Raw genomic sequence first — 14,671 nt, forward strand, 5'->3', positions numbered from 1 at the left:
TAAATGAAAAAAATACGTTCCCCCGCTTTGTTTGAAAAATCACCCTCTATATGAAAACTGAATGGCAATGTTTAAATGCGTCTGGCTTACCATACATTCATTTTGGCATGTATATATCCATCCCTTTTCTGCTACGTAGGGCCAACGGTCTTTCCCAACTGTCAGCGTGTTGCTTCCGGACGGCTCGCGATGACAAGCGCGAATTTGGAAAAACAAAACACGGCGCGCGCGTCAGCGAGGCCCCGCGCGCGCGCGCTGCTCCCTTGTACAGGGGGTCCCTAGCTCATGCCATACGGAACAGGGAGCACGGAGGCAAAACTGAAGAATGCTATGCTGAGCGAAGTAGCTGTTAAAATACATATTGCAAAGAAAGAAAACTATTTCTTGTGCGTGGAAGTCCCCGGCAGTGGCAGACTCCAGCGAGTTGAGGAGACATTGAGAAAGGGACGAGCTCCACGTCTGGCTTCTCCCAGAAGGCTTTGCCACTGCCGCCAATCAATATTGGATATTTGGTCAAACCTCTCTACCATTATGTCTAATTGGTCTGCACCCTAACTAGCGCCACGCATCTCGCGTTAGTGTGACGCACTTTAGTAATACATCCACATCCCCACAAGAATTGGACATCATTCAGGCACATGCGTGGTGGCCCTTGGCAGGGCTAAGAGTAACAAATAAATGCATAGCTCTACATCTCTTCCTCGGCTGCTTACGTGAGAAAGGAGCCAGGGTCTTTTGTTTGCAAATTAAGTTAATATAAAACAGGCTGTTTTATCCTCAGTGGAGACAACTGTTGCCCTTTCAAACTGGGCAAGTGACCATTCCTTTCCTTGAAATGATGTAATTTGCTAATTACCAACGTTCACGTGCTGTGCAGACTAGGGCAATGGTACCTCTCCTGAAGCAATAAAGTGCTACGGCGAGTCCTGACCCATCTCAATTGCAGGATGTCTTGTGACATGGCTGTCCCTGGGCTTTCACACCATGATGCTAAAGTCCCTGAAATAAAGAGAATTTCGACCACACCCGGCGCCAGAGAAATACTACTTCCAGGTGATTTGGAGCTCCAAGGCTGTTCCCTCATCCCACCAGCTCACCTTGAGAAGAGGTGTGGCGCCGCGGCCAGGGCGACTGACTCCGTAATCTGGGGATCACGGTTCGATCCCCGGCGCCGGATGCAGATTAGCCCAGCACCATGTGACTCTGGGCAATAGTTTGCTTAATCTTCCTGACGGCCCCCAGTGCCTAGAGACCCTTACGGGTAATTGTTCGCGTTTTACAAATGTGGATTATTATTATTACCCGAGCACAGAATGCTTGCAGCACCAAGGACATAATGAATGCCGTTGTAAATGAACTAGAAACTTGGCAGCTATGGAGTCTTAAATATATGCTTAATGAAGTAAGCCAAAGCTCCTGCCCATGAAAATCAGGACGAAAGGTGATTTGCACTTTCCAAACTGTAAATAAAATTATGGCAAACATTTGGAATGCCCATCATACACGAGGATGGGCTGTAAACATTAATAGTGTACTATTATACAAAGAGATGTTTGCTTACTTGGGGCAGCTTGGACTGACTGTGTAGCAGGAACTTCTGTGACATTCTATCCTTGAAGAATATGCTAAAAATGTGTCGATAAAAGATGGGTATTACACACAGACACCAACAAATGCATACCACACGCAAACGTAGAGATATCCATGCTTCACCCCTTGCTGCTTATATTTGAAGTGAAAACAAGCACTGGCAAAGACAAGAGGTCTAGGTGTAATCTGCTAATGCCTACACAATTAGTGCATTAGTGCATTAGAACAAGGTAGAGGAAAGAGGCAGCAGAAGTGAATAGAAGGAGTGGCCCATGCAGGTAAGAACGGTGGGGCAGGGACTTGACAGACGACGAAGAGAGAAAACAAATTATTTAATTTTCCCTCATTGTCATCTGTCGAGTCCCCCCTACCCCGCCTCACCGCTCTTACCTGCAAGGGCCGCTCCAGGTGAACAGAATTTAATTACATTGCATTTGGAATTTGTAAAGCGCTACTGTCACTCCCAAGGGAGCATCCTGGCGCTCAGCGGTATAAACGTCAGAGGAAGTACTTATGAGTAAAGCAGACTCTAAGACTCTGGGTCAGAGAAGGGACTGCAGATGTAAATTAGCCTCATGCACAGTTCTTGAGAGGAGGTGGAATGATAGACTCAAGTTGCAAATAGTATCAGGTGAGAGATACTATTCCACTGGCAGATCCAAGACACAACCAACAAAGTGTGAAGCCAATGCATGATGCTGGTTGAAGAAAGCCAGTGAAATGGTCAGACCCAAAGACTACTCTATGTATATTGTTAGTAATAGGTCTATTTGACAACTGCCCTGTAAAACACCAGACCCAAAAAGTATGGAGCAGTAAAAGCAGAACACAAAACAGTTGTATTCTGTATGCAATGGATTAATGAGATGAACAATTGTATGTGGAAGTACAGTATACTTCTGAGATGAGAAATAGTCCCTCATTTATTTCAATGCAAGCACTCTATAGGAAGTCAAATGATATACCAAACTTCTAATTGAATGAAGTAAAACAGAAATGCCTCTCTGGGTGGAGCCAAAGGCCAATTTAAATATGTTTTAAAGAATTGGTAACAATAGCTTAAGCAGTCAGATGTCCTGTCTCACCAAACTTTGTTGGCCCACACCATCTTCTAAATCAACCGCCTCATTTACAAGACATCACAACCAGCACCCTCCCTTGTCTTGCAGGCAAGCACACCATCTGTTGGAACCTCACTTTTAGAAGAAACATGAGGCTTCCTGGGCTTTAGCCTGCCCCGACTCCTTTCCCACTTTAAGAAAGAACATAGGACCCATTCACCACCCAGCTTCACTGGGAACTTCCTACACTAACATTCACCTCTCCCATCCGTGGTGGGGAGAAAGCCAGGCCATCTGACTGAGGACTATCACCCCAAAGTATTTCCAGCGTAAAGTAAGAGATCCCTCCCCTCCAGAACGGACTGTTTGGGTCCTCCCCCAAACTTCTTAATCAAGATGGTTTTCATGACCGGGTCGCTCACCATGCCCTTCCCTGTCAGCGGGGGGAGGGCGTCTCTCCCCACCTCAGGAACAAACTTACGTAAGTTACCTCTCCAGATTTCCTTGGGGACCCCGTGCGCTTTTAGAGTCGCGTCGTTGGTTGCCAGGCATTTCTTGATGTCTCTCCCCCAATAGGAATTTTGGTATTATCTTTTTGGGGATGTGACCTCTACTTTCACTGTCAGGACCTGCAGGTGCTCTGCCACCATTGCTGCAATTTGACCCTATCTGTAGGTTTCAAATATCCAATTCTTTGAGGCTGAGCTCATTGGCCATCTTTTTCTCTTCCATGGCTAGCCTCTTCTCAGTCAGGGCTTGCTCGGTTTCCAATTTGGCAAGGACCTGCTCTTTTACCAATTTAGCAAGGGCTAGGGCCAGCTCCCTGTCCTGTCTAGCAAGTTCTAATTTTAGCGTCCTTTCCTCCCTTCTGTCCTCCAGCTCTTCAGAGGACATGCCCTTGGAGGACACAATGCTACCTGGGGCCAAGGAGATCCCCCGTTCCGCGAGACTGGGGCTCCCCCTGTTTCCAGTTAGTTTATTTGGAAACCCCTCGGTCAGTTCCAATCCCTCCTCACACTCAGGATCTCTTTTACCACTCACTAACCTTCTGAGGTGGGCCTCTGACTATGCTTGTAGGGCTTTTTGAAGATCTGCCTTTGTGGTGCTTCCCCTTTCAAGCACCACCCTCTCCTGACAGAACTCTTTGAGCTTCATCTCTGTATACAAGTCAAGATCAGCCAGCTCGAACAAGTCACACTTGGGTAGGACCCCAGGCAGGTTGGCAAACTAGTGAGAGCAGAAATAGAGATCTATAGGGACCAACAGTTACCGACCCCAAGGCCAATCCGTCCCTCAGGCACACTGTAGAGAAAAAAGTACACTTTTGCCTTTGTGAAGCTGTACACAACACGCTGCTGTGCAAATGCACATCTTATCCCACCGCTGCCACCAAATGTTGAAACGCACACTCTCTGGTTGGCTGAAGGGATGCCCCCAGCCAGGTAGAACCTACCGCTCCCGTCAAGGGTGGGTGATTACACTAGCTGTACAACCTCACCGCTGCCACCAAATGTTGAAACGCACACTCTCTGGTTAGTTGAAGGGATGCCCCCAGCCAGGCAGAACCTACCACTCCCGTCAAGGGTGGGTGATTATACTTGCGGTACAACCTGTGCTCACGCTTGAGTAGCTTAGCTCTGAGCAGTCAGGTTTTCCTCAGAGGCAATGTGTAAAGCAAAAGCACAGCAGTCACTCACAATAAATACACTGAGCGTCACAAAAGAGACTTCACACAGGATGTATGAATATAACGTTTATATTCAAAACACATATTCAATCATTCTAACATGAACATCATATACTTTTGGGCATAAAATGCATTTGGAAATATTACTAGCAGCACTAGGTCCACTCGTATCATTACGATATCAATAGTATGCACACTGTGGGCAAATTCCTAATCTAACACCCCCAATAAAGAGAGCACCCTTACGCGGTGCAACACGCTATCCACCCCAGGCCCACTCTATTAATCCTGATAATACAGTGCCACATGGTTAGATGGTACACCCCGGGTTACAACAATGGAATGCAGATCTTAATCTTTAGTGGGGCCATGATCCGGCCCCTAGAGGCTAAGTGTCAAAACCTCTCTCTCCAATCTATTCCATTTGTCCCTCAAATGGCCGAGTTCTGCAGTTCTCATGGGATGCCCATGGTTTATGACTGTTGCTTGGGGAATGCACAGATGTGCTCCCCCCCCGACCCCTGGTGTCTACCTGAGCCAGGCACCACGGCCCACAAGACTCTCGGCGCATAGAAATGCCCATATTCTATAAGTGGCATTTCTAAGCAAGATATGCCCAAACCCCCGTTACCATCGAAAGTGGTTTGGCATGGCGAATCCATTGATAGGAAACATTATGTATCTGCTCCACTGCAATCCACTATTTCAGCACAAAATAATGTCAACTACTACTTACCCATGTTAACCTATGGGAAAAGCAAGTCTCATAGGCTGTGAAAACACCATCAGGTATTCCACACTACCTGAGCGCCCGTGCACTAATGTGCACACAATGATAGGTCGAAAACACAATCCCCTACACCAGGGGTGCAAGTGTGCCCTCCTGAGTCTGCAACAGCAGACTGGATACAGGTTTAACTAATACGTGTGTCAGTGGTCCCGCACAAGCTTGCGATGGCAGGTGGCACATGCAATCAACGGCACCATAGGTGCGGGTGCACACATACAGTGTTCTGTCCTGGCAGGCAGCTCATGAGTTTAATCACGAAAGCTGCCAATACGTACACACCAGTCTGCGATGGCAGACAAGTTCATGGGCTTACCCAGGCCCTACCACCTTAGGTGCGAGTGTGCGCATACCACCTGGCCCAGACTGGCCAGACACTGGTCGCCTTCTTACAGGTGTGACTGCGCACACCCAGCCTTCACTGGCCGGCCTCACCCTGGTGTGAGATACTGGGGATGCAGGTATGCCCTCACCAGCCTGCGATGGCAGGCCGGGCTCCTAGCCAGAATGCCATAGGTGTCCAGGCATATCCTCGAACCTGCAAAGATAGGCAGGACATGTATTCGAAACAGCATGAGGGATGATGTGTATATCCACAGGTGTAAGTGCGCTCTCCCCAGTCCGTGTTGGCAGACCGACCCACGTTTCAGAACTACGGATCAGCGCCTCTTCCTAGCCTGTGTAGGAAGGCGCACGCCCTTCCCCACTGCCTTGACAGAGAGGATGTGGTCAGGGCCCTGAGGTCACACAAGAGAATTGGCCACACCCCAGGAGTATCGAATGGGGAGAGGCAAACTCCACGGCAGCGGAAGCCTGGGCAGGGAACATCCATATGTACCCGCCCAGCCTTTCAGCCTACCACCCCTCCTGCGCCCGTTAGGGGGGTGCCCTCATGGTATGAGACGACTCACTCAGGTTTGGCTGAAGTGTAAGGGATGCCAACCTGGGGAGGGTCGCAATGGTGCCCCACAGTCCTGCTATGACAGGCCCTATACAGTGTTGACAGGCTATACGGTGTGTGGCACACTCCGTGGTACATCTCACTCCTAGCCAGTGCTGTACCTGCCCCGGGTCTGTGGTGTACCTGTTTATAGGGTGCACAGAGGTACGGCACCTAAACCCATCACGTACGTACCTTTTACCCAATGTGGGCGCGCACGCACCTTCTCTCTTTAGTACTGTGGGAAGGTGCCCAGATTCCTAAGGCCATGCAGAGAGAGTCGGAAAAAAATATGAGGAAAAAGAAAAAAGTTTTGGGGTAAATTCCCCTAAGAAGCGCCATGTGCAACACCATCTCTAGTGGATCTCAGCACACCTGCAGTCAGGGCACCATCAGAATGCAGACTAAGTGTAAAAATAAAAAACAAGGCAACATCTGCGCACCCAGAATCTGCAACAACATCTTGTGTGGTTCTTGTCTGTTTAGAGAGAGATTCTACAGAAGCCCATAGGAATACACCGTTGCTTTATTCCAGTCTGGATTAAACAGATGCTGTTGTTGGATGGGGATGAGCTAAGTGCTGCAAGATACATTTCTTGATATTTAGGTGACACAATGAGGTACCCAAATTTTCCACAGCCACGGCAACGAAGAGAAGGTGGGTGTCGCTTATTAAGCCAATACTTTTCACATCATTGGGGGTTCTTGGTGAAAAAACCTCAGTGTTAAGGAGATCACAATGGCAAGTGAGCAAGGGAGGTAAAACCTCAGTTTTATTGAGGATCAGGCTTAGAAAATTAATGGAGATCCACTATCGTCCAATGGACTGGGGGTAGCCCATCAATTTTGCTGATAATTCTGTAGTTTACTTCTAAATAAGGATAATCATCCTGAAGCCAATGGTGCTGTTGAGGGATTCAATAGGGTGATAAAAGAAAATATTCAACTTTCCAGAGTTAATTCTTTGAATTGGAAGGAATAGTTGCACAAATGTATTTTAGCTCATCGTTTTACACCTCACACCACTACTCGGAAGTCTCCTTTTGAGTTAGTCAAAGGAAGGACTCCTAATACAAATTTGTGCCCAAGCTGGATGACTTGGGATAAAGGTGTAAAGGATAATAGTGTTGGTATTTGGAGACAAAGAGAGGAAAGACTACAACTAAAAAATAAATTGTATTTTGATGAAAGAAAAAGGGTAAAGCCAGTTGTTGTGAAAGTAGATGATTTGGTTCGTGTTAAAGCTCCTGTAGGTAATATGTATTGGTCCAAATTCACTGTTCCCTTTTGTGTAACAAAGTGTTTTAAAAATTATGTTAAATTAGAAAATGGAAGAATTTGGAATTTAAATCGTGTTGCCATTCTTAGACCCAGTGGTTAATTTGTGCCGGTGCTTTCCGGTGCTCAGCACCGGCACTTATTTTACCAGGCCGGGTCTTTGCGATTTTTCTCTTGGCCCGGTATTTATTAAAAATAAATTCCTGCCCTCTTTCTGTGGCTGCCTGCTATGTCCTCAGCAGTCCCACCCTAGTCCAGGCATATTGAAGGAGCGTTGTCATCACGTTAGTGATGTCACGTCGCACCTGCCTTTCACTGAAAATTGGTTTATTTCCGGACCGTTGGAGAATGGCTCGGGGCGGGCAGAGGCTTTTGGCTGAGCTGGGGCGAGGGCAAGGCAGGCTGGAAGTGTGCAGGACTGCCAATAAACATTTCACAGTAGCACAACGTCCAGCAGAAGTGAATATGTAAGAGCGCCCGCTGTCAATACAGGTATCATTTTCATAGATTTTACTTGGTTCATGAAGGCAACAAGAGCAGCTCCAAAATTAAATATCCGGCATTGAGGCATGTTTTATTATTCTCCTGTCTCCTGTGCTGACTGAGGGTCTGGCTTCAGATGTATTGCCTTGTAAAATCTGTAGGAAGGTTGCCAGAGGTTACTTTTCTTGAGTCTCATCGTTTTGGTTTGCTAGCATTTAGCAGCATGCTATGAAAAGGAAATCCTTCGTATATTAATTTTGCTGTTCTGCCTTTCAGAAATTGAAAAAGAGTGCGTAGCATGCATTTATATCAGCACTGGCTTGGATCTGTCTCTAATTCTGCATTAGAAGTGCTCATGGTGTGCACATGCTGCTCTTCCCTCATTAGTCTATCAGTTTGTGTTGGTCCGTGCCTAAAATCTTTCTTTTGGTGGCTTAAAAATGTTGAAATCTTATTTCTATGCCTTTAGGCTATGTTTATCCAAACAAAGATGATGCACACCATTCAAATTAATTTATTTTAAGTTACTTGAAACTAATTTGACATTTGCATGCAGCCTGGGCTTGCGTGCTCTGCCCCTGTAACACACATGTATGAAATCAACAAAACTGGAATGTTTGGCTGGTGTAATTATAACTGCCTCGTAGTTCGTTTGCACCCAGGAAAGTTTAAGCAGAATAAACAACATGATGTCACATGTAAGGTGATTTGGTAACATCACGTCCACAAGTGGTAATTCACATTTAGAGTTATGGACTAACAGACTGTCATTGCTTATCATCATTGGATGTATAAAAATTATTTTTCATCAACAAATGATCAATGCTATATAGAACATCTAAATTGAAAACAATATGTTATGTTGTATAACCAAAAATGTGGAAATCGTAACTATTAACTGGTTGTTGGGAGGGTGGGCCATATGATTTAATGGGACTGGTATTTCTGAATACACTTGTTCTTGAATGTGTTGCTAGAAGCCGGGGGTTAATTAGTAGGTGTAGGTAGGTTCACAGAGGGGTAGGATGTAGTGATTTATGGGACTTGTATTTTTCTTGAGAGCACATGGACCTGAACAGGCAGGTAGAAACATTTGGTTAATTTGTAGGGTAATAGTAGTGTGTGGTCATGCTGCATGAGCTACAAAGGGGAGGATCACGTGGCAGATGCGAATTGAGCATTTCACACAGAAGATGTGGAAAGCGGTTGGAGTTAATGCACTGTGAGATGGAGAAAGCAGGTACACAAGAAAACTCAGTTCATTTTGGTTGTTATTACTCTCGAGTCAGTTTTTAATCAGTTGATTGTGAACACAATGGTTGTGATCTAACGGGCCAAGCACTCACAGGGTGCATGTGAACAAGGATGTAGAAGATAGGAGGGTACGCTTTGGGAGAATTTCTAAATATGTTTTTATGGGCACAATTTGCATGAGTTTAAACACGTTCTTGACGGGGACAATGTAGATCAATGAAAAGGTGTTGTCTAAAATATGGTTGGAGTTTACACATAGCGTAATGCGTTTAAAACTAATTTCGACGGATATTGGTCTGAACAAAAAACGAAAGGTAATTTTTTAACTTTATAGTTACCCCTGAAGAAGGGCTATTGGAGCCCGAAATGCATTGGGTAGAAAATGATAATACTGCCAAGGATGAACTTTTGTATTTTTGCGTGCCCTAGAGAAAGGCCTAGATAGGCATAGCTGTTGCACGAGAAGAAATGGGAAAACATATAACCTTACATGTGAACGGAGTGAGCAATGAATGAAAAAAGACACTGGATCAATTGAAATAAAACTATTAAAAATGAACAAGCCTATGGTATGTTCGTGAACATTCACGAATTACGCTGTGCTTCTGGCATTGGAGCGTAATCACGTTCCAGTTTTGTTGATTTAAGCAATGTTTGGCACATAAGCATATAGCAATGGGCTCACTTTTCATCTTTTTTTATTTTTTAATACATTAAGGATGCAACCACGGGTCTGCAATGGTGGGAGAATGTTGAATACTTTTGTCCTTTTGCTGTGACAGGAGATAGCTACGCTATAAAAGAGCACATTAGCACACCTGTTTAGATCGCTATTGGGCTAACACTGGCATATGTGATTTCTTTATAAAGAACAACAAAAGAGAGAGGGAGAGTGGGTCGCTCTAAATCCCCCTAGACTATATTCAGGATCAACAAAAGAGCAACTCTAAGGAAAAAGTTTTTAGAAAGCACAGAGAAAGGAGTTTACTTTTAATAAAAAGAACCCTCACTCACCAACCTGGTGGTGACATGCTTCATCATAGGGATCCCACCAAGGAGGCCGAATGCCTCCTTGGTGTGCTACGACGCCTGATTTACAGCGGAGCTGGTTTCTTTGGGGAGAGTGCAGGGATGTGTGTGTTGGAAGTGGTGGGTAATTTAAAAGGTAACGGGTTTTTACCAAAAGTAAATTTTAATGGTGGAGAAACCCGTAACCATTAAAAAAAAGGGTGACGGATGTTAGCTGGCTGGTTAGGTTAACCAGAACCATCCGGTTTTAGCAAAGTGAAAAAATGGTTGACATGTTTCAGCTTATTTACGCATATTCGCTAAGCTTTCTTCAGGACCGTAATCCAGTTCCATGGCGGTATGCACTCACTAAGGCGCACCCAAACCTATGGAACTACATATTGAATATCCGGGCCGAGGAGGACAGCGTTAGGTGTACTGCGGGAGTATGTGAGCATAGAAATCCTATCAGCATACTGATCCCCCCCTCCCGGACCCATGACGCTAATCAAGTCTTCTTTCCATATTTCAGTGGCCTAGGAAATCCCAGGGAGTCCACTGTGGTAGAACCGTGAGTTTTACTATTTACGTAGTTCCATAGGTTTGGGTACGCCTTAGTGAGTGCATACGGTCCTGAAGAAAGCTTAGCGAATATGCGTAAATAAGCTGAAACATGTCGACCATTTTTTCACTTTGCTAAAACCGGATGGTTCTGGTTAACCTAACCAGCCAGCTAACATCCGTCACCCTTTTTTTTAATGCTTACGGGTTTCTCCACCATTAAAATTTACTTTTGGTAAAAACCCGTTACCTTTTAAATTACCCACCACTTCCAACACACACATCCCTGCACTCTCCCCAAAGAAACCAGCTCCGCTGTAAATCAGGCGTCGTAGCACACCAAGGAGGCATTCGGCCTCCTTGGTGGGAACCCTATGATGAAGCATGTCACCACCAGGTTGGTGAGTGAGGGTTCTTTTTATTAAAAGTAAACTCCTTTCTCTGTGCTTTCTAAAAACTTTTTCCTTAGAGTTGCTCTTTTGTTGATCTTGAATATGTGATTTCTTGGCATGTAAACATTGTGTGACCATTGCCTCTGAAAGTGTGTCCTTTCATTTCATTTACCCTAAATTCAATTATTCGATGAATGAACACAACAGCTGAAACTGACTGGCCCATACATAAGTGCCGGTTGATTAAAGTGTCCAAACGCAAAATGAGCAATAGTATGCTGCGGAAACCATTGTCTGTCTCCTTAATTAAATCTACTTATGGTAAAATGCCACCCTGACCCAATACACGGTATGTAATTGGGTTATTATAGGATGGAAAGGGTTAACTGTTTTGAATTAAGAATTATCGTTTAGGAGCTAAATTGAAAGAGTCATACATGACTTTTGCATTCTTCCACTCCTGTTGCCTCTTGAGGACCAAAGAGTCATTCATGTTGTGCAAAGGATTTGGTGCTCACTTGTTAAAACGTAGAATGTTTAGAATACACTATACAGGCAGACCTGTGCAAACATGCCTGAAGAGGAAAAATTGTAAAAGGAAGCGTAATTTAAAAAATATGACATTGTTTCTAGCTTCACATGGAGTTAGTTAATCTGTGATGTATTTTTCTATACTTAAGTCAATGTGAGTGGTTGAATTAACAAGTTTGTAAGTGAACGTGTTGGCAGTGCCGGTTTTAGCGCTCCATGCGCCCGAAAATCTCTTTTGGCGGCGCATGCACCTAGCTCAAGGATGTGGGAGGGAGCACCATGTTCATATACCCTGTGAAAGAACTAGGCCTTAGAACTAACAATGGCATGGGCTTTCACAGTGCATGCACAAATGGCAGGCCCCCAAGCTTGCCACTCAGTGATATGATGTCCTAAATCGCTGTTGTGTGTCTTGGACAGAACAGCTGTGCATTGATGAGACAGGCCCAGAATGATACAGCCTTGTCACCCCTCACCTTTATATAATTGATTACTTTATATTTAATAAGGCAGTAGTATACTCTTTTCTTGCTTTTCCTCAGTATCTGCTTTTCTTCCTCCCCTTCACACCATACTCCTTCCCTTCTCTCCATTTTTCTTTCACTTTCTGCACTACGGCCACATTTCCCCTTACTCCCTACCTCCCCTCATTAACTGCTTTTCATTTTTCACCTTCTCATCTTTCCCTTCCACTTTCTTTTCACACATCTACCACTGTCTGCTCTTCTTCACTTTTTCCTCTTTCCTTTTTTTCATTCCCATAATGTTCCACTCCAGTCTTGCACTCCCTATCACTGCTTTCCTCTCTTCTCTTCACATTCTTTGTCTACCGTATCTGTCTTTGCCTTCAGACCTCTCCTCCTTCCTCACTCTCCCTTTTATGTTTTTCCTCCTTGCGCATGTCTTCATATCCACTCCAGGAATCTGTGTTTGTTCTCAGGGTCATAAATTTAAATCTTGAGGCAGAAACTCAGTCTTTCATATTTACAAGGTCGATAAAATGTGTGCCATACATGGTATGTTAAGGACACAAATGTATTTCAATCTTTTGTTTTTCAATTTCTATGCAATATTATACTGTCATTATTCTCTCTGTTCCTCCTTGACCCAGTACTTTTCATACACATATTCATATTCATTCCCCTGACCTCCTTTCTTTCCTTCGTCCCATCTTTTTCTTTTCCCTTTTTGTCTTCCTCAGCACCTCCAACCATGCCTCCTTTCACCTCTTGCTTCCTTACACCCTCATTCCATTCTTGCTTGCTTATAAGCTCATTCCATTCTTGCTTCCTTACACCCTCATTCATTCCCCATGCTTCCTCCCTGGGTGCATTTAATCCTTCCTCCTCCATTCTTTCCTTACTTTGTTTTCCTGCTCCTTCCTTCACCTCTTCTTTAATTTCCACCTTTCTTTTCATCAACCAATCCTTATGCTTATCTTGCTCCTTTCCTTTTTTCTCATCCATCACACATCATTCACTTCCTTTCTCCCTCTATTCCTTCATTTCTTCCTTTCACATTCTTTACTTATTCCCTAAGTCTTTCATCCATTGCTCATATATATCCTCACTCCAGTACTCCACTTCCTGCCTGCATTTGTTGCTGCCTTCTTTAATGTATTCCTTCCTTCACCCCTTCCTTTCTTTTAAACAGCACAGTACAAGCAAATTCTCTTTAATTTCCAAAGCTGCCTCAAGTCCTTTAATGACCTTTTCTGAAGCTGCATTTTGAGATTTACACAAATTCTCCAATTTGAGTTCACTTTTGAAGTTTTTGTCATAGGCTTCCCATATGTTACATTATATTAAGTTATATTAATTTGTAGAAATACTAATCACCCGAGAGGGTATCCAGGAACTTGGGCAGGTATGTAGATGTGAGGTCCCCAAGGTGCTTATGTGAAGAGCCAGGTCTTCAGCTCCTTGCGGAACTCAAGATGCGAGGAGTGACTATGATGTGTTGAGGCTTGTAGATGTGGGTGGAACCAATAAAGGAAATGGGTGGAGCCAGTTGAAGTGGGCGTTGCCAGGAAAGTGAGTGTGGCCTCTGGAAAAAAACTGGAGCACCTGCACTTAATATTTTACAAATTAAGCACTGCTTAGACCTAACTCTGACAAGACCGTGCTTGGAAATATTTCACCTGATGACTCAGATAAGTTTTCTGGCTCAAATCCAAGACAAAGTGTCGTAAGACAACTGTGCCATTTTATCTTAAGGATTGTGTTAAGTAGTGCTTCATGTAGTTTTCTAAAGTAGTATTGTTAATCTTCACATATGCTTATCTTTGTATTATCTGCTCATCTCAATATTGGAAGGGAGATGTGCGGTGTCTTCCTTCACTCATTTCTGGTGATGTAAGTTCTATAGAACTTAGAATGTTGAGAATTTCTCATCTGTCAGTTGCTGCCTGGTATCTGATGGATGAGGTGTTATTAATAAACCCTCATATGAAATTGAACCTGTGTTGTATGTTAATTCGGAGAACTTTTCACCTATACCCTTCAGCTTCGATAGTGAAGCGGTGGGTCCCTCTGCCAAGTGCAAAGGCCCACACAGGAGGGTGTTTGCAGTGTGTCAAACAGTCTTTTTACTACTAACTGCAATGAAAGTTATGGGTGTTCCGCAGCAAAAGCATGCACTGGCCAGTAGTGGTGATGAATGTTTTGTGTGTAGGCTCAAAAGGCAGGAATGTTCAACCTGTGACTGCATACATCAGTGGATTTCAGCTTAATTAGGGCTGCTACGGGGATGGGACTTGGTACCAGGCCAAGTGGAATGGGCCAGGGTGAGTCTTTAGGGAACACATCTGGGTACCATATCAGGCCTTTGACTGAGGCCTCCTATGCTGAATAATGGCTACATGAGAAACACGTTGGAGAAGATCTGTTGGCAACCCTTTGAATGGAGGTAAAAGCGATTTTCAATTTCCCTTAAGAAGGTGAAGCATGCCCTAAGAGAGAAGAGGCACACAGAGGTGGGGGACATGGATGACCAAGACTGGCAAGAGGCCCTAGCATCCCCACGGGAGGTAGCGATCTCATCCCGACTACAACTTGTGCAACTGAAAATACTGCACAGAACATATTATACTAGAACGAC

The sequence above is a fragment of the Triturus cristatus genome, chromosome 12 (assembly GCF_964204655.1).
Source record: "Triturus cristatus chromosome 12, aTriCri1.1, whole genome shotgun sequence".
NCBI lineage: Eukaryota > Metazoa > Chordata > Amphibia > Caudata > Salamandridae > Triturus > Triturus cristatus.